We start from the raw sequence: 10,968 nt of genomic DNA, 5'->3' as shown, positions 1-10,968 counted from the left end.
CTTTGTAGTTGTGAAATTGTTTTTCTTACACCAAAATGACATGATATCAGAGAAGTATGTGCTTCCCTAATTATATTAATTCTCTCTGTTTGTGGAATGCATAGCTTTCCCAAATGATACAAGAGTTGGTCCTTAATATAGTAATCCACTTCTTCTACCTTTTTGCCATTACTTAAACCTGAATATACATCTTTAAAGTCTATATCTTGAGAATATTGTTCAATGTAGATTTCATGCATTACTGAGTTATGCTTAAGTATAGTAGATGCATTTATGATTGGTCTGGACAACATATCTAAAACTTTATTGTGTGTACCCTTTTTATATCTGATGACTAAATGAAACTGTCATCCAACTTTGTGAGTGCAAGTATTGAAGTGGTTGATGATTAGTATGTATTACTGTTTCTTTTCCCATTAAGTAATGTTTCCACTTTTTCACACTCTGGACTAATAAATACAATTATTTATCATATATAGGATAATTAACTACTGCAGAATTAAAAGTCTTAGAATGGTAGCATATGGGTTTACCATGTTGCATCAACACTACTTCCATGGCATAATCACTGGTATCTTTTTCGATCTCAAATGGTTGTTGAAGATTTGGCAATTCTAGTACTGGTGTTGTACTAATTTTTTTGTTCAATGTGTAGAAGGCTTTCTACTATTTGCCTCCCCACTTAACACCTTTTTCAATCCTGTCAATGTATGTAAGGGAGCTACAATTAAGGAAAAGTTAGCAATGAACTTTCTCCAATATTGTGCTACCTCTAGGAAGCTTCTAACTTCAGTAGCAGTCTTGCGTTGATGCCAGTTTACGATGGCTGCAACCTTAGAGGGATCTATCCTCAATTCATCACCCCCTACTATATGACCCAAATAATTCAAAGATGTTTCTCCAAATTCACATTTTGATAATTTAACATAGAGATTTTCTTTTTCCAAAACATCTAGAGTTTGCTTTACATGCTGCAAATGTTCTTCCCATGTTTTACTAAATACAAGAATATCATCCAAATATAGAATTACAAAATCATCAATAAAAGACCTGAGTACATCATTCATTACTCTCATGAAAGTGGCAGGAACATTAGTTAATCCAAAAGGCATAACTAGCCATTCATATAGCCCTTACTTTGTTTTGAAAGCAGTCTTCCATGCATCTTGCTCTGCTACTCTGACCTGATGGTAACCACTATATAGGTCCAAATTGGAAAAGTAAATAGCCTCTTTCAGCTGATCCAATAGATCATCTATGAAAGGAAGGGGATAACGATTCTTGATCGTTATTTTATTCAGTGCTCTGTAGTCAATGCACATCATCCAGGAACTATCCTTCTTTCTCAACAACACGATTGGAGATCCGTACAGTGATATTCTTGGTCTTATGAACCCTTTCTTGAGCAACTCTTGTACCTTCTTCTTGATTTCTACATTCTCTAAAGCAAATAACCTATAGATTCTGATGTTAGGCAATGGATCATCTTACTGCAAATTAATATCATGTATAATTTCCCTTCTTGGTGGTAGACCTTTAGGTTCTTGAAATAATATATCATATTCTGAAACAACCTTTTCTAAATTAGTTTGTCATTTAGCATCACAACCCTCAAATATATTGGTTTTTTCAGGTTTCTTTTCCTTTACAACCATCAGTAAAAATTGCTTGCATGAATTTACAATCCTCTTCATTTTCCCTGAGTTTATGAGAGTATAATTATTTTTGAGTTTGTGAGCTCTTACAATATATTTTATTCCCTCTTTAACAAGCTGATACTTATTTTCAGCTCTATAGAAGATGGCTTTTCTATCATACAAGTAAGGAATTCCTAAAACAATTCCACATATATCCAAGGGAATTACATCTAACTCAACCTCATCTACAAATGTTGAACCAATGGAAAACGTAAGTTTACATTGTCTAGTCACTTGTAGCTTTACTTTATCACATAACCAACCTAATGGATATGGCTTCTTGTGAGGTGTGGTTAGTAATCCTAGTTTCTTTACAATTGCTTCAGAAATTAAGTTTACTTGTGAGCCACTATCAAACAAAGTATCAATCTTTTGATGCTTGGAAATAAATCTAATATGAACAATCTCATGTCTTCTTCTCTCATTTTCTTCACTATTAATAGTTTGGGCAGAATTACTAGAAGATGCTTAAGAATTTTTACCTTGTATACATATGGTTGTGATGGTTGTTTCATCACCTGAGTTTGACCCCAAATCTCTCTGAACCGTAGCAACAACCTTCTTCTTCTCGTCATTGAACTTCTTGGGTTTCAGCTTCGAATCCAAAGACCAGAAATGTTCATCATCATGTCCATCCTTCTTACAGTGAGTGCATCAAGGTTTGGTCTTTTGTGCAACATTGGCCTTCCTATCTTTCCATTTCTACTTCCTCTTTTCCTTTTTCTTGCTTATAGTGGGTTTGAATGGTCCCCAAATCTCTGGGACCACATTCTTGCCTCTCACTTCTAGATGGGGAGCTTGAATAGATACCTCATCTGTGCTAGTAGGGTTAAACATGAGAATGGTATGTCTTAAATAACTATGTAAACCACCTATATACTTCAGCAAAGTTTCAAGTGAGTCTAAAGAAATGCCTAGAATCAAATCTCTTTTTCTAAACTCTTGGGTGTAACTTTTTACACTTTGCCCTTTCAATTGGTGAAGAGTTTTCCAGGTCATCATAACTTTCTGCATATAAACTAGTGGATAGAATTGTTTTTTAATTGCAGAAACAAATTCACTCGAGACAGAAAGAATTTTACCATGCTTCTTCAAGCCAGCTTATGTCTTGCCTTCCCACCATACCAAGGTAGTTCCTCCAAGGTGTAGGCTAGCCAGCTAAATCTTACTTCTGTCTGAATCAATGCTCTGCACCCTGCAATACACATCAATCTGTCTAATCCAGTTATCCAGCTTCTCTGCATTTAACTCTCCATCATATATTGGCAAATCAAATTTAGCATCTAATTTAATCAAAGATGCTTTCTTCTTTTTATTTTGAGGACTATCAGGAGGTGTGGGAAGCTTTTCTTCTTTCCCTTTGCCTTTATAATGGTCATTTAAAAGAGATTCTTCTGCTCCTTTGTTGTGCTAGGAAGTTGAAGAATCTTCACCTCGACCCTTCTTAAGTTCTATAAACATTTCCTCTACAATGGCTCTCATAGTCATGAAACTATCCATGAACTGAGAGTCTGATTCCAAGGGAGTTTCCTTTGACATTTTCCTCCTAGTATAGACTCTACCAATTTTTGGGTTAGATTCAACCAATTCTCCGTTTCCTAATTTAAGATTTGATCTAGTTATCATTCACAAATAGTCCAGCACAATCTTGTCTAACCTTAGCAACCTAAAGCTCTGATACCACTTGATCTGTAAATGAGATTTAAGATAATTTAACAAGGTATTACAAACTTATGTGCATGGATTATTCTATGTCATTATATGTAATGGATCGATAAGATTGTGAAATGCACAGACAATGAAGCAGTAAGAAAACATAATAGATAACACATGACACAACAAATTTAATAAGGAGTTCACCCAATACTCCTGGGCTACATCTCCTGCTACTCAACTACTCTAGAATTAAGGAGGCTCGGGGGTGAGACTTGGACTTAATTGCCAAATATTGTTGGTTGGGTGGCAGGTTCCTCTTTCCAGATTAATTTCTTGACTGGGTGAACTAAAGCAGATAAGTGCTTCTAACTTCCAGAATCTATTTAAATTAAACAAAAACCGTAGGATAAATATTTTACATGGTTGTGTATTAATATCTGCTGGAAGTAGGAAATTCTTATGACATCTCTTTTCTATCTTGATAAATTAAGAAAATTCTATGTTCATGATTATGTGATTAAAGGAAAAGTGTGCATATCTATATTAAATAACTTTCAAAAGTGTTCTTATTCTTGTTACTTATTCATATAAAACCAAAAAGAATGATTGTCTCAACATCGAGATTAAGTAAAGAATCAGGATAAACAAGCGTTCTAGAAAAATAGCTAGAAAAGACAAGAAGCTTATTTGGAAATTACAGTTTTAGGAAAAACTGGTAAATAATTCTATTAACATAGAGTGTGAATCCGTTAACTCCCAGCTTAACGAACAAAATTCGTTTGATTAGTCCATGACCTGTAAGTGGTAAAACCCTGTACCACATGAGCAGAGAATAGGTCCCGAGAACCTCAAGTCCCACTCTCCACAAGGTACCATAAATAAAAAAAACAAGAATCAACTAAGAACATAAATGTCTAATCTAGTGCTTCACTATGTAATAGGAACCAATATCAATATATAAACACAAATAATCTACCGATAAAAAATATAGATACAAAACCTAGACTTTATTCATGAGTAAAAATGTGCATAATAGTAAATATGGAGATACCCAGATTTTAGTTATGGAAATGATGCGCACAACAACAATTATAGAGATATTCCAGACATTAAATAACCTCATATACAAAAACCTGCGCATGCAAACTGTAACAAAAGAACAGGTGAAACCCACACAAGTATAGTCATAATTTCTTCTTAGAAAGAAAACACAATATGAAAAACATAAGCCATATGAGCTAGGTAGTAATTATGTGAATCTCCAACAATTTATCATAAAACCTTTAATGCTAGAGGAATGAAAATAATATATAAAAACAATTTATTTGGTTGATGTGGTTCACATGAAATAGTTTGAGGAATGACAATAATATATAAAAACAATTTATTTGGTTTGATGTGGTTCAGATGACATTAACTAATTGTGGTTGATGTGGTTCAGATGAAATACCTGCGGTGCCGGGAGGGTTTACAAGTTCAAACTTGAATATTGAGCGCGTTTTCAAATTCAAATAACACGACATTAATGGTTACAATATTGATACGTATTCCACCTGATAACACCATTTTGTATTTATCACCAATCGAGCTCATGTATTTTATTTCGAATGAGAACATTCCATGACAATTAATATCAGATGGTATGTGGAATGGATAGCATATGATACACTACATGACATGATACACATGCCGCTCATTTCAATGGGCATCAATACAAACAACGAGATGGATGATCACATCATGAATATCTCCATCACTATTAACCAGAAAGTGTTTGCCTGAAATTTACTTATATGGATTGACTGGTAAACAGGTGTCCGAGTGTCCGTGCCCTGAGGTCCTTAGGGGGTGTATTAATGGGTTTATAGGGTTGGAAATATTGGTTGCCTTTCATTTACTGGAGCACCATGAGAGTACAGAAAGGAAGGTTGCCACACAGTAGGCATCAGGCATTGTACAAAAATGTCTTCCATCATTTGTGTCCATTTCGGTAGTGCCTTTTCAAAAATATATATATACCAAGTTGTGTATACGCAGGTTCACTATATACCAAGTAGGGTATACACACAGTTTCATTCATGGAAAAGTGTGTACATCTCAGAAAGCTTATTTTTGGGTCCGTGGTATTTAGACTTATGGTTTTGCTCTGTGGTATTGCACCCATAAGTGTTGATCCCAAGTATTGGGTCGATGGTATTGTTTTATTATGGTTTTGGTCCGTGGTATTGAGCAAGGCCTAAGACTATAAAAGGAGAGGAAGATCATTAGGAAAATGGATCGAAAAAGTCTTGAATATTTGAAGAACCATGAGATCCAGTATGCAGGTTATGGGTTGATGATGCATTGCTTAATCTGAGCTAAGGAGGGATCTCACTAGTGGATGGAGAACAAGATCTAAGGATAGATCGGGATCAAATGGTTTGATATGAACTATCTCTATATGCTTGATTATGTTTATTCTAGATCTGTATACTGACGCTTGTAATAATCTGAACTGGGTATAACTTAAGTTTGAAATCGCTGCAAGTCATGATTGAATATTTATAGATCTGTACGAGAGTTGGCATTGGTGTAAGCGCGTATGTACGCAGGTTGAGTTCATTGTAGTAGTGTATACCTTTTGAGCTATGATATTTGAAGTTACAGGTGGTTCTGGTTGTTGAAGGGTTCTGGTGACAGTTTAAAGGTGTCAGTATTTTGCATATCTTGTTTGGCTTATTGTGTTTAGCTTCAGTATTGATGGATGAGAACTAATATTGGATCATGATCATAATGACACATATTTATGAGATCTGATGGACTAGATTTAGGTGCTAACACATATATTATCCTTGTATATGTCATGATCTGGTTATGTCTGAAGTCAGGAAGTGCAGCAAAGTTATGAATAAGTGATTAATGACATATATGCTGGTTCATCTTGATGAAGTTGCGTATACACGCAGGTTCGGCATTTCCAAGTAGCGTATGTAGTCTGGTGCATGATTTTGATGGTACAGTTGGTTTTGATTGTTATTGCAGAGTTCTGCTCTGTGTTCTGGTGACTGTGTTGTTGACAGGGTTTCAGTGTTTCAGTGATTCAGAGATTTATGATGCTAGTATTGATTGTTTTGTGCTTCAATGATATTTATGGGTCCAGTATGAAAATTTGATGAAATGTGGCCTTCAGATTATAGTGTTGTGCTTCAGGAGTATCCAGTCTGAAAATGTATGAAACGTGGTACCCAGAGGAGAAAAGATTGTAGGTCGGCGCGTACTAGTATCTTAGCTAGTACAAGAGCAAAGGGGGTTGGAGCTCCCTTCCAGGAGAATCTGGAGAACGAGAGAAGGTTGTAGCCTTCTGCAGGTTGTAGCCTGCGTGCCGGTAAAGGACTGCACCAGTACATTGTAAAAGAAGTTTCTTAATAAAGGAAGATAGAAACGAATTGCAGTAGGTGGTTTTCACCCACATTGGGTTTCCACCTTATATCATGGTGTTCATGTGTGTTGCTTATGTGTGTTGATGTATCTGTTATACTGCTACTATTGACTGTTAATACGGCTAATAATGTTCTGATGCATCCATTGAAGATCACATAACTGAATCATGAGTTTAATGGTTATACGCTAGTTGCAATAGACACAGTCGTGTATACTTAACTGAAGTAGCGTATATGATTCTGAAGTATGAAAATGAAAAGTTTTATTGATTAGATAATACTGATTCACCCCCCCTCTCAGTATTATTTCCAACAATTGGTCTGATAGCAGGTCCTTTGGTAGAGGCTTGATCGCTTAAAGGAGATCCGTGGAATAATGGGAAAGAAGCTTAAGAAGAAAGCACATAAGCGGAAGAAGACATCTCAGAAGAACTATGATAGTGGGAGAATCGATTGGGGATTAGGCATAAGAAGCTCTTAAGATTCATAATCATTTAACGATGAAGATGAACTATCAGGTATGAATTTGCTATCCTCTGATGTTCCAGCTATCTATCCATTTGGAAAAGATGAAAGTGATAGTGGAACAACTGAATTTGCTCTTATGGGTGAACAAAAAAGATATCAAATAGAGGCAAAAGTTAAAAGTCTGAAAAACAAAATTAGAACTCAAGAAGAACTTTTGAACATAAAGGATGGTGCCTTCAAAGAAGCTGCTACTAGACTAAAGACTCAACTAGAGTTATTCAAGGACAAATATCAAAAGTTGTAGGATGAAGTAACATCCCTAAGAAATGAAGTCATTGAAAAGAACAAAAAAATTAAGGAGCTCAGAGATCGATCTAGTTATTATGAAAGTCTTGAAGCTACGACCCTCTCGCTAAAGGAAGAACTTGAAGAAACAAAGAAGCAGAATAAAGATCTACTCCAAGCTATTGAAAAACAGGAAAATGAAGTTATCAGCTTAAAATCTCAGCTGGAATGTGCCTTCAGAATTCGTCAAATGCAGTGCGATGTGAATGAAGAATAAGAAAAGGAGATTCTCAAACTAAGGCAACGAATGGAAGAGGAAAGAAATGCTGAAGAAAACATGAAGAAACAATGTCTGGAAAAGGAAGAACAACTTCAAGTTGAGGTAAATATCTTGAGAGGTAAATTAGAAGAAAAGGATAAACTATTACGATTTCAAGATAGTACTAAAGCCTTGGATGATATTCTTAGTAGTCAAAGGTCTCCTGCTATCAAGACTGGTCTTGGTTTTCATGAATCTGTTGAAGGTGAATCCAGTTCACAAGGTGAGGCAAGGAACTCTAAAGAGAAATCTAAAATGATCAACAAGGAGATAAGAGAGATGAGAGGTCAACAATCAAGGAAAGAGATTCTTCAAATAAAATCTTTTACTCCTGGAAGTAATAGTCGGCCATTTACTCAGATGAATAATATTGAATGTTATGAATGTCATAATCTTGGACATGTTGCAGCTAGATGTAGAAGAAGAATGGTTCAAGATCATCACATAAAAAGATCACCACATTCCAGGTACTTTAATGGATATTTTTTTTCTTGCAATATGTTTGGTCACAAAGCTGCTGATTGCTACAGGAGGAATATGAAAAATGTAAGATGTTATGGATGTAACAAGCTTGGACATATAGCAAAGGAATGCAGGAACAAAGGACGGACATCACACCAAAAGGAGAAAGCATCATCACACTTGAAGATATGGAAGAAGAAGGAAATACAGTCAGAAAGATGTGGCACAACACAATGTACTCAGATACAGCACAACACAGACATAACAGACTCAGAGGGAGCTGAAAGTATAAAACTTCAGTATCTGAATCTCATACGCAAGTTCCATAAAGGGAAGTCTCATATATACGCGAGTTAGACACTGCAAAGTCGCGTATATGTCAATCTGAGGGAAAGCAGTGGGGACAGGCTCAGAAAAAGGATCTGATATGGTTCGGTCCATTATTTGCTCTATTGGTTAATAGTCACAGTCTGTTGAGGATGTGTGAAAATGTTTTTTACTTGTAAGATGTTTAGAAGTGTTTTGATCCTAATGATGCTTATTGCTGATATATGCATGATCAGATCTAACAGATGGCACAGGTTGAGGGGGAGCATATGCCTTTAATAATTCATTGTTGGCATTATGGTTAATAGTCCTTGGTAATGATGCTTATATGGCTAAATGATATATCTTGCTATGATGTGGTTATGAGTTGTTCATGATAAAATCTCATATGATTCTTGGGGTTACATAGTTGATGTTCAGACCATATTTGTGGATTGATTCTTAGATGGTGCATATATGATGCTTACATAAGGATAAGGAGAAGTACAAAGCTTGAATTCACATCTTATTTACTTGATGATGAGTCACTCATATTCTGTCGTCGTCATATGCATAAAGATCATATATTACAGTTATGGTGCAGGATTCCTATAATTCTTGGTGCTCATGTGGATGAGGATTGTTGATGTTGATGATATAAAGAAGCCTTGACAAATGATCTTGGGCTCAAGATACATAGTGCTGGATACATGGATAATTATTCAAAGTTGCATTGTTGGTGACATGATGATGATGAGTTCTTACCTATATGATGATAGGTTGATTCTTACATTTGATGATTGATGCAGATGTTCCCAAGTAATGATACTTGGATCATGTAGATCTTGATGTCGATGAAATGGCTATGGTGGTTTCACACATGATATAATGTGAATGACTCTCAATTGTGTTCAAAGGGATGAATTGATGCAGACATACTATGTTATAGATTATGAATTATACTCTACAAGACATTTACAGGTTGCTGATCTGGAAGTGGTTGTACGCGCGTTCTATGAGTAGTATCCGCATATATACGCCTATTTATTCAGATATAGTTGCGTATATGGAGTTTTGAAGAATATCAGTAGGGGCAGACTCTGATTGAAGATAGTCTGATATGGGTCTGACAGAGACCATCTGGCACAGGTTCAGGGGAGCAGATAATCTTCTAATGATGCAGTGTTGGCATTACCTTAGAAGCTTTTGGTTCAAGTTCTCATGCAGAGGGAGAACAGAAAGAGAATATAATTGCTGGTCTAGATGCTTATGGAACAGATCATACATTGTGTATAGCTGCTGATGACTATCGTGGTCTTATTTAGATGTCTGGTCTCATGACTCATGATGTAATTGAGTGTCTCTATCTGGTCATATGATGAATATTGAAATATTTCAGTCATGTATTTTTATCAAGGTCATGTAACGGCCTATGTTGGTTTCCCCACTATGCCTGGGATGAATGATGTTATACTCTTGTATTATCATGTGTAAAATTTTGGTATATCCCCACTTGGTTGGGAGATGGATGTATGTATAATTCTTTGGTTCTAGGAAGGTCACTAATGATGTATAGAGTCATGTTCTTTCTTGTAGAACATCTTTTTGCAGACCTTGCTTACAGTCAGGGAGAGCATGATCAACACACTTCAGCAGAGTAGAGACTTTAGCATGTACTCAAGGGGAGCATGGACAGAATTCAGAGAGTTCAGCAAGTACTCAGGGGGAGTATGAATAGCGGAATGCTTATCTTGGAAAGAGAATATCTTGGTTCGCCCTTTGCCCTTGATGTCAAAGGGGGAGAGTGATTTGGTGTTGTTGCCATCAAGTCCAAAGGGGGAGATTGTTGGCATTATGATGCAGGTGTTGTACTTGATGGCAACCCTCTCATAGAAGAACATCTCACTTATTTATAACTGGATGAATCTTCAGAAGACATATCAGATGTGACTGATGGAGGACAGCTCAAAGGAATCAGATGATAGTTCTAAGTGTGACAAGTTAGCTTTGCCATCAAGTCCAAAGGGGGAGATTGTTGGCATTATGAGACAAGTGTTGTCCTTGATGGCAAATCACATAGATGACAGATTAGAGTGTAGCAGGTCAGTAGCAAATAATTGATGATCAGACTACAAAGAATGAAGAAAGAAGAGTATATATAGGTTCTCTATATACCAAGTAGGGTATACACGTAGGTTCACTATATACCAAGTCGCGTATACCCAGGTTCACTATATACCAAGTAGGGTATATACGCAGGTTCACTATATACCAAGTCGCGTATACGTAGGTTCGCTATATACCAAGTAGGGTATACATGTAGTTTCATGCACGGAAAAGCGTGTACATGTCGGAA

The sequence above is a fragment of the Pinus tabuliformis genome, chromosome 4_2 (assembly GCF_031772625.1).
Source record: "Pinus tabuliformis cultivar Carrire ecotype Pingquan chromosome 4_2, CPIR1, whole genome shotgun sequence".
Lineage (NCBI taxonomy): Eukaryota > Viridiplantae > Streptophyta > Pinopsida > Pinales > Pinaceae > Pinus > Pinus tabuliformis.
This window is presented reverse-complemented; position numbering follows the sequence as displayed.